At 38.1% G+C, this 16,832-nt stretch overlaps 1 protein-coding gene across 4 annotated transcripts in view; it reads right to left on the bottom strand.

Annotated features, from left to right (window-relative positions):
• Positions 1–16,036, bottom strand: part of LOC122822959 (synaptotagmin-2-like) — a 67,733-nt gene extending 51,697 nt beyond the window's left edge. For 3 of the 4 annotated variants that reach the window (XM_044102214.1, XM_044102381.1, XM_044102134.1), the window contains exons 1-2: positions 15,614–16,036; positions 15,458–15,519 (exon numbers count right to left, since the gene is read on the bottom strand). The gene's annotated coding sequence lies outside the window, so the exon portion shown is untranslated. The remainder of the gene's footprint in view (positions 1–15,457; positions 15,520–15,613) is intronic. The other variant, XM_044102298.1, reaches the window with a different exon arrangement.
• Positions 16,037–16,832: the final 796 nt, after the last annotated feature.

Here is a 16,832-nt window from a genome sequence, read left to right as displayed (position 1 = left end):
TGATAAATCAGTAAATTAAGTGTTTGTTTGTGACATAATGCTTCTCGGATAAGGTTGTGTCAAATAAAAAGGGACATGAGGTCCTGTACCTTTATTCTGATCAGCAGGCCTTATGGAAACCTTCTCTGGGTACTGTTCAATCCTCTGGTTTGACATCTCTCAAGGAAAACTGCAAAATATGTAAGAGGAAATGGCAACTTCTCTATCCTGTTCATATGAGAGATGTTCTTTAATTTATGAGTGTTCAAAAGGTTATTTGAGTGTACAAATCTGAATATTTGATGCCAATATTATTTTTGAAAGATATCTTGTTTTCTCCCACCAGCACCTAGTAGCAACACACTGCTAACCTTACTGCCACAAGGTGATAGTAATTCCCCAAGTTGTGTGACAACCCCAACAATGCTTTTCAATACTGGAGTATGTCATCTGACATCAAACCTCCAGAAAAAAAGCAAAGGATGTGAAAACACCTAAAACTAGAAACTACTTTGACGTGTCTTCTCTCACTGAACAGAGGTTCTAAAAAAGAATTACGGTACATAAGCCATGGAATTTTGAGTATAATAAATTTATATCAGCACCAGTATTGCAATCTCATAAATATGCTCAGATTTTATGTTTGGGAACGCATTGACATAATTCAGCAACAAGAACTAGTTTGTAGTGTCAACACGTTCCAAATTTCCATCAGTATTGAATAGGCTAAAGGGCAAAGAAACTGCATTGTGTCTTATTCTACAATAAAACACAATGTGTGTGCCTGTTGTGTGTGTGTGGAGGGGATGATGAAAGGGTCCATACAATACTAAAAATGAACCTTGATTGTAAAATATTGTCTCATACAGATCATGTAAATGTGTTGCTTGAGGAAAAGATGTGTTTTTCAGAAGTGAGTAAAAGAAATTCCTAATTTCTAATATCTGCAAACAGAAAATAGGTTAAATGTAATGTAATATAGTGTAGATTGTCCAGTACTCCATAGCTGGATTTGTGATTTTAGCATAACATCTCATTTAAAAACCCATTAGGTAAGTTTTTTGGTTCTTTGAGCTTAAAATAATACTATTTTTTTGTTAAATAACCAAGAAAATCAGTAAACTAAGTTCTGAATGACATTTTCTAGAAATATTGAAAGGTTATCAAAAATAAAGTGTTCTGTTTGCCACGTTCTAAAAGCTACTGCTTTATATCTGTAAAATCCTACAGAGACTCAAAGTTGAGTTTGCAGTAGAAGCTGGTGAACACATAATGCATCGCTGACTTTTGCTTCAGCTTAACTTTTTAATTTGAATTCCTTTATTCTGTAAAATGAAAATGATGAGGCTGCAAAAAAAGTGTTCTTATGAAAAAATCCTGAGGCTTTTCGGCAGTGTGCCAGAAACTAGATAAGGAGGAAAATGTCAGTTGGAGTGTTTGTATGAGCCACTCTGTAATTCACTTTTTTTTTTGTGCTTTCAGTCTGAGAACAGCACAATCAGCTCGGCACCAGAGGTCCATTTAGCTGTCATAGAGCCGTGGCAGCAAGGAAACCCAGTCAGAAGCAGGGCAAGTCTGCCAGCTGACATGGAGCCAAGATAAGATGTTGTTCAGTTTCCACAATTTCTCATTCTGATGTTTAATTGTATTGAAAGAAATCCCGAAGAGAGATGATAGTCTATAGTTAAATGAATATTAAAGCTCACTTAAACTAGAAGCCTGGTAAAGATGTATTAAAATTCTCAAAATAAGTTGGTATCTTATTTCAGGGGCCTAATCTCACACTAGTGAAATAAGTTTTGTGTTTGTGTTGTGTGTTTGTTTGCATCTTGAAGTCACAAAATCTCTAAAACAATCATTAGATACTATCTCCATTTCAGCCACTTGTTTGGAAAGTAAACTGGGAAAAACCATATCTGTTTGTCATTTGTAATCGATGATATTTACTACGATAAGCAATTGACAAAAACCCAAATTGCAGTTTGTGTGAAGAGTCAGCAATGCTAAATGTTTTTGTAATATGTGACTATGCCCTCTGCATGTGTCAGGCAACTTCAGCTCTTCTCACTGGCGTTTGTAAAAAAATTTAAAAAACAAAGTGTTTTAAAGTGTCTCAGTACTTTATGTCAGTAAAAAATAAAGATTTGAATTCTCTATAAGGTCTCATCACATGCACATTAGTAGCAAAGCATGGGCGAGCAGCTTAAAAAACTCAGCTAGAAAAAACAAAGCTGCATAAGTTTGTTTCCTGCTAAATTCATTGTGACTTAAGACAAATCTGTCTAAATTGTTTCCTGCTTGTTTAGATGCATGTTTGACTGATTAGCATTGTCCCTACATATGTAAATTAGCTGAATTTGTGCAGAGCCTTAATCAATTTTATTCAGTCCTTAATTGATCAGATAAACTTGTGTGTATAAAGGTTAATGAACAAAATACTTCATAGATTACTCTAAAATAAGAATGTGAAGAAGCAACTTCTGTCCATTGATAAGTACGGTGGTGGACCTGTTGTCCATGGGTCTTTTTCCCATTATGAGGATCTGGACAACATTGTTAAGCTGCCCCATTTTCTGAACTCTTAGAAATGCCAGAAGATTTTTGATTTTAGAAAGTCTAGTGATCTTTGCTTTAAATTGGAAACACTTGCTTTACTGAGTCTTTTGGCAGAATTATGATCTGAACATTGTGGACAATGGTCATATCAACAAATATATGCTAATATTAATTTTACACATTTATTTTTGTTGCTAAGAACAATAACTGCCCAGTTTTTTCTTTCATGTTGACACCCAGAACATTTACCTACTACTTCTATTTTTTAATTAATTACATTATTTTAGGATTACCAATAACGATACATTTATTTAGGGTATAAAGTGAAACAAAACAGACAGAAAACATATGAAAGTCAAGCATCCACTTAATCATTCAGTATAACATTAAACTACTCTTGACCATTTATGTTCCTTGACCCCTCCTAGAGTATTTCCATTATCCCTTTTCTTTATGTAGGCAGATAAAATAACCACAAATAGGCCATGCTGAATCATAAGAACAAGCTGCAAATATTAACCAAATATTTATCCACTGTGTCAATGAGGAGTCTCTAAAAAAATCTAAATATCAGGCTTGCTTTCAGAGTCTCTTAGTCACTTCCCAGTCAGGGACCACAAAGCAGCCACGTCCTAGATAAACAATACCCTGAACTGCGTTGAAAAGCTCTTTATAGCATTCAGGTTTACATGACATCAGACTGTGCAAAGGGACACATCGCTTCCAGAGCTGCAATGAACAAAAGAGGCTCAGCAGCTCACCTCCTGTCAAGTAACAACATACATTTCCTGAAGAAAAAAACCATGTTGCTAATTATCGGGTAATATACAGAAAGTGATCTGATTAAGCTGAGTTTTAAAATCAGCATAGCAAATCTCTGATGATCAATATTAATCAAGGCTGTTTAATTGGCTAAATGTGTGGCTAGACATCCTACATGCCAAACTAAATGGGAGAAGATTACCAAAGAGAGGGTCAGTAAAACATATGAATATGTTGTCTAATTAAAACATGATTTGGAGAAAAACTGGAAGGGTAATGACTCACTGAAGGTTAATAAGAACATGGTTCCTCCCAGCACACAACAGAATACAAAGCCACTGAGGAGGCCTCTGGATTTTCTTCTTTTCTTTATTTTCTTTCTTAGCTGTCAGATATTATTCATCCACTCATGCAAGTTTTTGGCAACTACCACAGCTATATGTCTATAAATACACATGCAGTTTGTGAACATTATGAGAATCCAAAATCACTATTTATGTGTTAAACTCTGAGTGTTGAAAATGATTCATATAAACCCAATAGATTGCAACAGCTTTGTTCTAAGATGGTCACCAGAAGCTCACGGATGATCAGGGTATTTATTTTGATCAATATAACAGAACAAGTGGCGTGTCCCCCTGGCAAGGCACAACTATTACCAGGCTTATCATGGGATATAATACACTTTGCAACCCTCCATCATGATCTTGGGAGCACCAACCAATTTGCTGTCAAGTCAATAATCTCATCGGCGGAGATGAAATCTGCAAGATTTCCACAATATAGCTGAAACACACACAGGCACACGCACTCACTGAAAAAAATCACATTCAAACTATATGCTTCCCTATTTAGGAGCTAGATTATAAATCCTTTGTTTTGATTTGATTCTGTCAACTCTGTGACTTGAGACATATCTGCTGAATACTGATGAGCAGCTGTAACCTTGGTGGCTAAAGAACAACCTTAGAAGAGAATGAACTAAAAGGATGGCTCAACACATTCAGCTTTATAAAGCACCTTAAAAGACCTGTCACTCACAGAGCCCTAGTTTATTAGCCCAGTAGCTCTGGTGGGGACAGGTAAGGACTGCAGGCACTCTGCAACCTCAAATACAAAATTTTAAGTGAAACTGACACAAATAGTAAAATTGAACAAAGTAATCAAAATGTATTCAGACATGTTCTTTGTTAAATATACTTTGTTAGAGACATTTTTTACTTTTCTGATGTTATGTTTTTACATCATGAATTTGTAATCAATGAGTAGTTGTACTTTTACTGTTAATATTTTTCCTACCTTATTGCCCCGCCCTACACCATTCCAATCAATTTGGTTCAGTTTATGTATATGGTGCCATTTTACAGCTCGTCATCTAAACTACAAACAGAGTAAATCATAATAAAAATATCAGAATAATATATTTTGTACCATGTATGAAAGGTCTGGTCTAAACCTAATACAAAGTTGTTCCACCCACTACCAGCATCAATGAATCTTTTACATTTCTGTGGATGAATTCGCTTTTCTTTGTTTCAAGTCAGACACATTTGAGTTTTCCAGCATAAATGATCTGTTTTAGGTTATGTTGCAACACCTCAGATTAATGAGGATATTCCAAAGCTTTTATTTTTTTAGCATTTTTTTGTTGTTGATTTTTTACACATTCAGAGGTTGACTTGCTGCTGTGCTTTAGATCATTGCCCTAGTTCACAACCCTAGTCCTCTTGAGCTAAATGGGGATCTAATATGCTGTCTATGGGCTTTACAAAACATGTTCATTTCATTTTTTGTACAAAATCATTCTCAGATAGCAGTATTTCATCTCCTTAGTTTAGCCTATTTTGAGCTCCTTTCAGAATGAGAAGAGCTCATTCTGAAAGCACTAAAAAAGCCCTAAAAGAAGCTTTTAGGGCTCTGTCACTTTTATGTAAATAAGCTGCTGCTGGCTACGCCCTCAAACTCTGTTTACACTTGCACTTTGTAAACACATGAAAATGGCAGCTAACAGATGCGCATTTGTACAACCGTACATTTTTGAACCTGAGTCAAACCCAGAAGCAGAAGAAACCTCCTGCACAACCATAAAGGATGCAACAAGTAGTTTCTGAATGTAAGTCTACATTAAAACACGTCTTTTCCAGCAGTCACTGTACTAGCTGACCAAACATGCTAATCTTCTTAAAATAAAATGGGCGTAGATCCACTTGGGTTGTAATGAGTGGTACTGGGCTAGACTGGGGTTGCTAAGTATCATTAAGGCGTTTGGTGCCACATGTGAGATGGGCCTTTGGCCTTGGATGTGATCCGCAGGTTAACCTTTTTCCAAGTTCCTCACTTTTGTTGAATTCTCAATTTAATATCAAATGTTTTTATGGGTTCTTTTATTGATGAAATTGGGCTGCAATCAGATTATCAATCTTTTTTTAATTTAAGGTTGTGCCAATGACCAACAACACAATGTACTGTGAAACTTTTCAAATTGTGCAAAATTGAAGTCTTTTTTTTTTACCCTTTTCTCTCCACCTCTTTCCATCGTCTTCCTATCAAATAAAAGCTGTGATTCATTTTGCAATGTCCCTCACCTCAAACATCTTCAAGTACAAAGTCTTTTATTCTGCACACCTACTCTCACTTTGAAAACATTTTCTTGATCCTTTCATCTTATTTCTCTCTGAATGCTAATGTGTTTGTCTAATGAAAAGCTAGTTGTACACCTGATCTGTGCAGAAACTTAAAGCCATAGGTCACACTTGAGTCAATAAGATTTTAAAATTCACTCAAGCTGACTGCAGTTAAATGGATTTCAGATGATTTTACTGGATGACACTGTCAAACAAAGTGCAAAGCCTTGCTTTATCTCAAAGAAGGAAAAACTTTTTTTTCTAAAGGTTTTCTTCTGATATTTGCTACACTCTCTGTGGTCCACATGTCAGGTGGGCACATTTTCTCTTGGCAACAGTAAGAAATGGTAACACTGCTCTGCCACCGCAAAAGCCCCTGGAACGGCAAAGAGGAAAAAAAAATACACTTTTTCTCCAAATCAGGCATTTCAAGGGATACGAAATGTCAACATTAAAGTTTTGTTTTTCTATGAATGAATGAATATTTTTGGTCTTTCAACATGGAAAACCGCTCTATCAGAAAACAGAAAGAATATGACACAGTACTTAAAGTACAAAGACAGACTGGCCAAGGAGAAGAATAAAACAATGACGTAGCTCAAAGGCCCACGGTAACCCAGGAGAAGCTGCAGAGATCCGCAGCTCAGGTGGGAGAAACCATTTACAGAACAACTATTGGGCGTGACCAATCTGTTTGGATGCTTTTCTGCAGAGATGCTGGTAAGACTTAATTTAGAAATTGGTGTTTGTTGATGATTTCCAGTTGGTCTCACTGAGTTTTACCTGTTTTGCAAAGATGAATTGGCAAAAAAAATTTGACAGGTTTTTGACTCAGGAGCATTTGTATGTGTATTTGTAGAAACTTTAACAATATTTTTTTACACCGCAACAACATTTCTTCATAAAGAACATGGTAAAAAGAAGACATAGAAGTTTTTTTAAACAGACGACATCCCTTCCAAAGACATACGCAGCTATATGGCTCACTAGAAAGAGCAGTCATTTTGCAATTAGCGAGTTAAAGCCGAGGTCATTTCAAGCGTCATCCACCAGCTGGTTATGTGGCCCCAAGTTGCTTGCCAATCTGTGTAAATGTGTATTTGTTTGTGAGTCCAGCTGGATGAATGTGGCTGTGGAGGGGAAAAAAATTAAACAGGTTTTGGTTGTCAATATTACTAGAAAAGTGCTACGCAAGTTGAGACTCCTTACCCTTTGTTTACTGTAATGCAGTGAGGAAAGAGGCATGGAGCACTGCTGCAGAGCTCAGAACTCAGAACAGCTTCGGTGACAGTGAGGTGCTGTGACAGAGGTGCAAGCGGAGGAGTGAGATAATGATGCGGTCAGCAAACAAGAAACACGGCCTTGGAGACAGAGAGGATAAACGAGTTTGTGAGCTCTGACAGCAGCACAGAGGATTATAAGTATTCACATTAATGCCTGAATGCATTCAATATGTGCCTCTACAGACATTAACGCTCATTCAAAAGTGAGTTCCACTGACTCACATTCCATCTTTATCAAACAGAAGCACACACATGAGCATTAAAGAAAACTGATGCTGAGAATCTTTGAGAAGCTGACTAAATATAACTCCAACCAACAGATTAAAACAACTCTCCCCTCCCTCTCTGAGGTCCAATTCAGACAGATCAGATGGGAAATACAGAAGATGTGTCATATAGGAAGGTGCTTCGATACAAATTGGATGATTAACAGAGCAGCGCAGCCAACACTGAGACATTTGGCTGAGGTAAGCAGATCCGAGGAGAAAGATTGGCTGCAAGGGCTGGGGCAGCAGATGGGAAGGGGGCATAGAACCAGACCGAAAAAGTCTGAGCTCTTTTGTTGTTTTGCTTCAGAAATTCAAGTTCATGCTGATCTCTGCATGGCTGCTGGAGCGCTGCTCCATATTTTATGACAGAGCTACTCTCCTTTTGGTGTTGTAGCAGCTCTGTCTTCATAGCAAGTTATCTCCGCCTTTAGCTCCACCCTCTTAACATTAATTATGCAGCTCAATGCAGCACTCTGAGTCCCTGCTGCAGCTCACCCACACCACAATACGATCCAGCTTCCTCCCACTCCCTCTGTCTCTGTAACTCACACAGTCTAGTATTTACTTTCTTTCTCTATTCTTCATAATAAGAAGCAACATTTGATTTTATTAAAATAGAATGTCTTACTATGGACTTGACTTGATGCACTTTGAAATGCCTTGCTGCTGAAATGTGCTATACAAATAAAATTTGATTTGATTGATTGATTGACTGGATTAAATCTTTCTTCTTTTGTGATATTTTGAAGGTTTATAGGGTGAATATAATTTACACACACACAGATACCTTGGTTCTGAAAAAAAAAAACAAAAAAACAAAAAAAAAAACGTAGCACCAGCTTGAACTGGCTTTGTATGGCTAATAATAGAATGTGAGAAAATTAAATATAGATGGACTTATGGCGTTTGAGTGATTTGACAGAAGAACCATTTTGATGGCTACATTTCTGCAGTAGTTAAACTCATGCCAGTAAATCTAGAGTGAAGAAATTATGTGGAGAAAAATGAGACTTCCACAATTACATAGCTCACAAATGTAAAGTTAGCTGTTCGAGTGACACCTTTATTAAGAGGGATATGCTGGAGGAAGAAAAGAACATTTGAAGTAACAATGTTGGTCAGAACGAGAGTAGAAATTACAAAATATGGTGGCAGAATTTCCATGTTTCATATTTGACACTGTGGTAAATGGCAAAGTGGGCTCACCATGGAGAGCTTTTAAATCCTAACATAGGGTGCTAGTTTGTAATGTTTCAATGCTACTGCTTTAGATAACATTTTAGAAGACCTTCTCTTTGTTGGATAAAATCAGCATTCTAATTTTTAATTTATTAACTACTTTTGTTTTTGCTGGAGACTTTACCATTACTTATCTTGTGGTCATTACGTTAAACACTGACGTCCAAGATCAGTGTTCCTAATGTGATCTCGTCGCTTTTTAAGTTGCATTCAGCTGTATTATAATTATTTTATTGTATTTTTATGCATTTCTACCTTATATTTCTGGATTTTAGTAATTCTTATGTGCAGATTATGAAAATAATTATTGTCATCTACAAGACGAAATACAAAATAAAATTTGTAATTAGAATTTACCTCCTTTGAACATTGCATTTATTTTACAAGAATACAAGTTTTGCCAGTTGTAGTGTGATCCACCGGCAGTTTGAAAGCCTACTGCTGATTTATTTGCAAATCAGAACCAAATATGGCTTACGTGCCGAGGTAAACACACTTAACACCTGTCTGTTAAGGTGTAATTGATTCAGCCACTCCATCAGACCATGTCACAGGAAGCAGAGCGAGTACACGCTCGGCAAACCTGAATCAGCCGTATCAGCAAACCGGAGGGAAATGGAAGAATATACAAACACAAAAGGAGGGGGAAGCTCTCACGCTTTGGCCAAGCAGCCCCCCAGGCAAGCAGTGGGCGGAAGCACAGCTACTGCTAATGGATGCAGAAAGAAGCTTCTCCTTCATTTCCTTTAGCCTCCTCACGTGATGTCGACTCATTTCACATCTGCTTGCATGTGTTCACATGCCTGCGCCTGTGCTAGTTCTGGTATTACTCTCCTGCCCAAAAGCTGTTTAATTAATCTAACATAACTGAACTGTGAGACCACATAGTGTGAAGCATTAGTGCTTATGATACGATAAAAATACTATACTATACTACACTATACTATACTATACTATACTTGTCTTAACTTGTCTCATTCAAAACGTTTAGTTCTTTCTTATGTAAAAGGCAAAAAGGAATTCACAAAATAATGCCAGGATGTCACAGGGAACAATTATACCTTAACCAATACTTATTGTTCTTTATATTATTATTTTAAGCTATTGCACTTATCTTAATGTCCATGACCGTACTGCTTTTTGAAAATTATTATTTATAGCAAATTGCACCTTTCCTGTAAACTTGCTGTTTTATTCTAAGTGATTTGTGTTTCTGAAGTGTATACTGTTGACTTCTTGGCCAGATTGCTTTTGTAAAAGAGACCTTGTTCTCAGTGGGTTCTTTAACTGGTTAAATAAAGGCTCACAATAGTATTATAAGGTACTACACTACACTACAATTGCTAACTTGGAGTTGGTAACTTGGGGATAGATCTTAGATTAGATCTAATCATTAGATCTAATCAGATGGAAGCTATAAGTTGCTCTTTTCTGTCATTTAAGACTTCTTCATACTTGCCTCTCTGTTGTTGGGTTTACAGAGAATTGCTCACCAGTGTTTGGAAAGGTATTACTCTCTGGAAAAATGCAAACAGAAAGGCAGATGTCCCTAATCTGGGAAAATGTGGCCAGGGAAGACGGGATCATTCAGCAGACTTTTAGGGAAGTAAATGTGTAATTCACTTAAATAATCCAGGGGGAGCATCAAAATGACTTACTCTCCTTTTACATGACTTTGCAGTTGAGGATCGGTTGCTTGCGTTCAACTCTGTTTCCACTGATCTCTTGTCCACTAACCGATGTCCAGACGGCACAACGGAGGGTCAGAGGCTTTCTGTAATGTTTCTGTTCATCGGCAGGCAGCCCTGTGTGCGGTACAGCTCGGCTGCTGCAGGGGTCTTTTCAGCTCATGGTACCGGATGGTGAGCAGAGAACACAGCGGGGGCTGGGCACTGCAATGTGCTGCAGTGCTCATAGCTCTGCTATGCACACCCACTCTCTTCCATCGCTGCTCTGCCTGTGACAGTCTCTCAATCTCTGTAACCCTTTCTGGCTCATGCCTAAATAATTTGACTTCTGTCGTCTTTTCACTTCCTCTTCCTTTTCTGTTGTCTATTTTCCTCCATTCTCTGTAGATAAACTGCAGTGCATGTCTTTAATGCATTCTTGATGTAAACTGTCCCATGCTTTAGTGCATGTCCTCTGACATGTGCATCTGTAAAACAAGTTATTTTGAAAGGGTGGAGAAAAGCTAAAAGTCCACACTTAACCAAACTTGGAAAAATGCAAGTTTAGGACCACAACCCTTGATCTCCTATAAGTGTTTGTACACCAAGACATCAGTAGGCTGCAACATCTGGAGTCTCAGTGAAAGTCTGCCTCTTCGGTTTCTTCGTTGCGTAACGCATCATTGGTTCTGTCACGTTCCATCAGCATATTTCTTAGTGAGTGAGATTCCTGATTGGCTGCTTAGCATTTCAAATGAGTTCTACATTTAATGTGATTATGTTATTTTTTGAGGCTTGACTCGTGAATGGGAAATAAAATCAGAAATGTACAAAATAATTTATTTGATGAGTTAGATCAAGTCTCAACAAACCCAATTGAGCTAGAAAAGTGTTGGGCTTTGAACAGTGAAGTATTAACAATGTAATTTGTGTAGATAATATTTCCATCTAATGACACTTCATCTGGAATTGTTGCCATTCTTCTTTGCAGCTCAGACTCAGTTAAATTTGCTAGAAAGCATCTATAGACTGCAATTTTCAATATGATTCCAAGTCAGATTTAGGTTTGGACTTTGAATATGGCATTGTAACATATGAATATGCTTTGAACTAAGCTATTATATTGCAACACTGAGTTTTAGGGATGTTGTCCCAAAGAAAGATCTCAAGTCTTTTGCAGCCCTCAACAAGTTTTCTTAAGGTACCGCTCAGTATTCCCTCCATTTACATTCTGATCAACTCAAACCATTTTTCCTTCACCCGTTGAACAAAAGCATTTAGGCAACAAAAGCTGGACTACATCTGGAGCAAACTTCAAGAAAATCCTTTCTGGATTACAACTTTTCATGACTTCTCTTTTTTATACCACTGAAATGTAATGTTTCTTTTTTGTTTGTTAATTGTGTGATCTTTTTGTCAAGTAAAGAACTACTGCTAAAATATGCCATAAACAAACTTGGTTTACATCAAGTTACAATACCAGGTAAGATCATTTAGAGCAAATTCTCATTTTCAACAATGACCTGCTCAGAAAACATTAAAACATCAATACTATCTACTAGTATAAATCCAAATTACTTCAAAGATTTTTATCCATAGTCACTAAAAAGTAACTATATTCTAAGACATTTAGATGGAAGGTTAGCCCACATACAAAATGTGCTTTTACTTAAATTCACTATTTGCTAATTTTCTTACTTATAGTACAGGTAAAACTTAACAATCATCTGTAACTTTTTAAGCCATAAGGAGGGTTTTAAAGATCTTCTGGGTAATCTTCTTAAATACAAATGAATTTCACACCAAACACCTGCACTTGCACTGGATACTATCTACTTTAAATGACTAAAGTTTATCCCTTTCCATGCGTTGAATTTAGTATGTTAAAGGTTCTGTCTTTTCAGGTGTGTCCTCATGTGCAAATCCCAACATATTCCTCTATTATCAGGTGCCATGTATTTTTACTCATTGTGTTTATGAAGGTGTAAATGATTTTTTGTTGGGTTTTTTTGACCACCTTAACAATATCATTGGAAGATTTTCTTTCCTTCTAACCACATCAAGAATTTTTGAATGGCTACCGACTGTAGTAACAGCCGATGATGCTCTTCTGTTTTTGTCCAGGCCATCATTTACTGGGACATGCTGAATGCCCGTACTACACATGCCGGGACAGAGGAAGTCACGCTCAAAGGATGAGCAATGATGAGCCTTGCAGCTGTTCTCTTCCTCCAAATGCAAAGTTATCATGCATAATTTGATCATTCACACATCTAACTAAACAATGAGTATTTAACGGCTTAACTGAATTGGCTGTTGAAAGATTGAATCATTAAACCTTTGTAAATTCCACCTTAATACTCTTTCTCTTCAAAACTGGTCAATTTATCTGATGAAAAAATATGAAATCTTGTCCACACCTTGTACTTTATGTTCATGTGAAATGATAGGTACTGGCTAATTCATGTAACAGCGAGGGGTCCCGATTCCATTTGCCATTACAGAACTTGTGTTTCTAATCATCACTATCTAGACGAGTTTCACCATATGCAAGCAGAGTCCTGCTGAGGCACTACCCAGACTGCACTCAACCGTGACATGAAACAAAGCTTTGTTTCACAGCTGGTGTCAGACTTATATGATCTGAGGACATTACATGTTTAAAATGATTTTTTTAATGACAGCTGTAACACATCACTGAGGTCTCTGAGCACCTTCTACATTTTAGTATACTTACATTTTCTTTTGTTTTGTTTTGTTTTGGGGGTTTTTTAAACAATGTAATTCACAGAGAAAAAGCCACCGGTTAAATTGACAATCGGCTATGACTGGTGACCCAGACACTCAAAAATTTAATAATTTTTCAATCTGTGAACTCAACATTCTAAGTTCAATCAGGTTTGTGCTCACAACAATACTTTTACCAGAAATGGGTAGTACCTAATTACATTTGCTGTTATGATTATGATTATGATTATGATTCAAGACTGATTTTACTGTACAGACCCTTTTTTACTTAAGTAGTAATACTAAAGCATTTTTATTAGTTATAATTGGTAGCTAAAAATAATTCTGTCTAGGTGTAAATAACCCATGTAAGGTGTTACACAGTTGAGTTACTGAAATAAATGACCTCTTTAAAAATATTTTACTTTATTGAATGGGTCTGCACAATTGTAGCAACAAGGTCTGTGGATCAGCTCCCAGTTAGAGAACTTTCTGAATGGAGTTTGTATTCTCTCCATGATTATCCGTGAATTTTCCAGCTTCCTCTCAGAGTCAGAAAGTATCAATGCCCTAAGATTCTGCTGATGTTTCTATGATGGACAGGTGAACGGTCCAGCCTGAATCCTGCCTCTCGGCCGTTGACTGATAGAGATAATCAACAGCCCTCCAATTATAATCTGGAAGGATTAAGAGGTAGAGAAGAATATTTTCTTAATGAGAAATTGGGTGAATCAGTATTGGAGGCTCAAATTTTCTTAGTTCTTGTTCTCATCTTTGGACTTATTGTTACTGTTTCTGCTGGGCTGCCGTTTTGCCTCATAGCCATTTCTTTGCAGCGACAAAGAAGCAAGAACAAAACCACAATGAAGGCACTCCCACATGGAGCACAGTGAGATACTGAAGGTACAACACGGACAGCAGGTTTTGAGCTGAATCAGTGAAAGGTTGTTTCTGAAAAAGAAAACTGGTTCTCTTTGGAGGTGCATTATGAAAGAATGACATTAATAATAAAAAGTGTGGGGTTTTTTCTGTCTAAAACAGAAAAAGACACGTAAAACTCTCTGCAACATTAAACATGCCTCTGGATATGCAACTAAATGGGTTTAAACAGCGATTAAGAGGAGCTGCTGTCCATGGTTCTGAAGTGGATTTGCTTTCATTCTCCCGTCTTGAATAATTCAAATGTTTTAAAACTTGCAACAAGGATCAGAAATTTGGGTCAGCTTTGCAGTACAAATAAGAGCAGATGCCTAAGAAGAGCAAGATAAGTTTTCAAAATATCTATATTCATCTATTAGCACATGCTGTACCTTTTACTACTTCTAATGTGGCTTTGCAGTGTGCTTACAGGAAAACACAAGTCTATTTTTGCTCCTTTTTCTGCAGCAGGCCACTGTGCATGGGCAGAGGTAACACACTGCCCACTGCTGGACAGCGTCAAGCTGTCCATTTGCAGTTAATGAAGGTCAGAATAGAATAGAATGAGGTGGAGAACAACTGTAGATTTTAAAGAAAAGACTGAAATAAATTTCCAAAAAATTTCAATTTTACTTCTGTTATTTGAGTCCTTTTTGCGATACCATATAAGATATTTTCTATGTTCCAACTACTGACTGAAAGTTTATTAATATTAAAATGTTTCTAGCTTTGTTTTCAATCTTTATGTTACACACAGCAAGCACTGCATGATCAATGAAGTAACCTACTTTTGCTTCAAGCTCTGACTGCAGCGCCTCCCCTTAACTGGACAAAGTGAACAGAAACTCATCACCAGACTCAGCCAAATCCTGAGCCAGCTCACTGTTTCCTGTTAGTACCCTATCAGAAGCCACGATGAGATCACGCATCACCAAACTAACAGGGACTACAGCAGCCTCCCAGCCAGCTGAATCCAAAATGTCATAGAGAAACTTCGCTTATTTTAAGATCTGTATGCGAAACAAAAGACAAGCCAAGCTGATGTCGTCAAAAACTGGAAGCTGTCTTGTGCAGCTCAGCCTGGATGCTGGGTGCTGGATGCTGAGGCAGCTTCACAAGGGGATTTAACAGGATACTGCAGCACAAGAGAACCGTGTGCACAGAAAACTTGCCCAGGAGCATCAGGGAGTCCCGCACTGAGCTTTTCCCTCCCCTTTCCTTTCCCTCTGCCTCACTGGCTCACTCCACTTCAAGTCTTTACAAAGAAAACAAATAAAAATATAGATAAAAAGGTAAGCAGAAATATCTCATTTTGTAAAGAATTCTAATCACTGAAGATCAATAAAATAAAAAAAAAAGCCATTTGTTTCCCTCCACTTACAGACCCATAAAAAGTGAAAAGGCAGTATTAAGATGCAAACGCAGCAGCTTACCTTCTGTGCAGGATGTTCCCCCTGACAATGAGATGTTCCCTTTCTTCACAGACTCCGAGACACTTTGAGATAGAGAGAAAAAGAATGAGTCTCCTCACTTTCTCGTACTTCCAGTTTCAGACCAAATGCAAATCTGACAAAGCCCAGAACACGCACCTTTACTCTGACAACTCCACCACATAAGCCCTCACAACCCTGCAAATGCACCCCAAGACTGAAGTACCACAATTTGATGAAGATTTGCTCAGGGGGGAGGGATGAAAACTACACACACTCACACACTGCAGCTTTTTTTTCCTTTTTTTCGTCCTCTTGCCCACTCTCCCGCTCGCTTTTATCCAGCTATCTTTACCCTGCGCTGCCTCCTGATTGGGTACACAGCTTTTCAGTAACATAAGCTCTCTTTTTTAATTGGAAGGGAGCCAGTAATGTGGTGCAGCAGGAACCGTCCCGCCCAACTCATCCCGTTTTTTTTTGTTTGTTTTTTTTTTTCCTTCCCTCCTTCCTAAGTGCCTGTGGAAAAGAATGCTGAGCTCGGCAATTTCCTACGCGTCGACCAAAGAATACAACGGGAATGGAGGACAGAGGGAAGTAGGAGGAGGAAGAAAAGGGACGGGGTGTGTGACAATGGTGATGGAGGGGGAAGAGCATTTGAGGCAGATTAATATGCTACAGCGGGACAAGCAGGCAGGGGAACAAAGAAGAGGAGGGGTCTCAGGTGTGGTGAAAGATGGGTTTGGATGCACTGGCTGGTTCTGCACGTTGCAGCCGTCTGACAGCAGGTCAGATGAAAGCGAGATTTCTCTGCGCTCACTGCAGCGCAGCTAGGTGGCTCTGCTGCAGTGTGAGTCTGACAGCCAGTCAGGAATGGGGGGATGGGAAGGGAGAAGGAGGAGGAGAGCCACGGATGGCTGCAGTGATGCCGAAGTACAGCGTTCCAGGATGTCTTTGACTTTAAGGAGGGGGGAGAAAGGGAGCATCCAGCCACAGAGCTCACCGTGGTTAATGCATTCACCTTATGAATTATTGAAAGCGTCCCAAAGGAGAATGGGAGGTCTGGCGGTTCAGACCGCCTCTCTGTTGCCGCTGCTAAGGTTCCTGATAATTACAAACACCCGTACATGTTCTCAGCTGGTACCTTAAACAGCGTGCCCTAAAATAAAATGTCTCCTTTGTCCACTTTTATTTCATGATGCACTGAAAGATTTTCTGCTCGGCAAATGTGTGAGATTGATTTTGTGGTGTCAGATTTCTTCCCCCTCCTCCTTTTTTTTTTTTTAAACCACTCACATCTGGTCTATTGTGTCCCAGCTGCACTTAAGCACAATAACCGAGCAGATCAATAATTGACCATACAAAACCTCGACCATCTGCA

Source organism: Gambusia affinis, linkage group LG01, assembly GCF_019740435.1.
Source record: "Gambusia affinis linkage group LG01, SWU_Gaff_1.0, whole genome shotgun sequence".
Classification (NCBI taxonomy): Eukaryota; Metazoa; Chordata; class Actinopteri; order Cyprinodontiformes; family Poeciliidae; genus Gambusia; species Gambusia affinis.
This window is presented reverse-complemented; position numbering and strand designations above follow the sequence as displayed.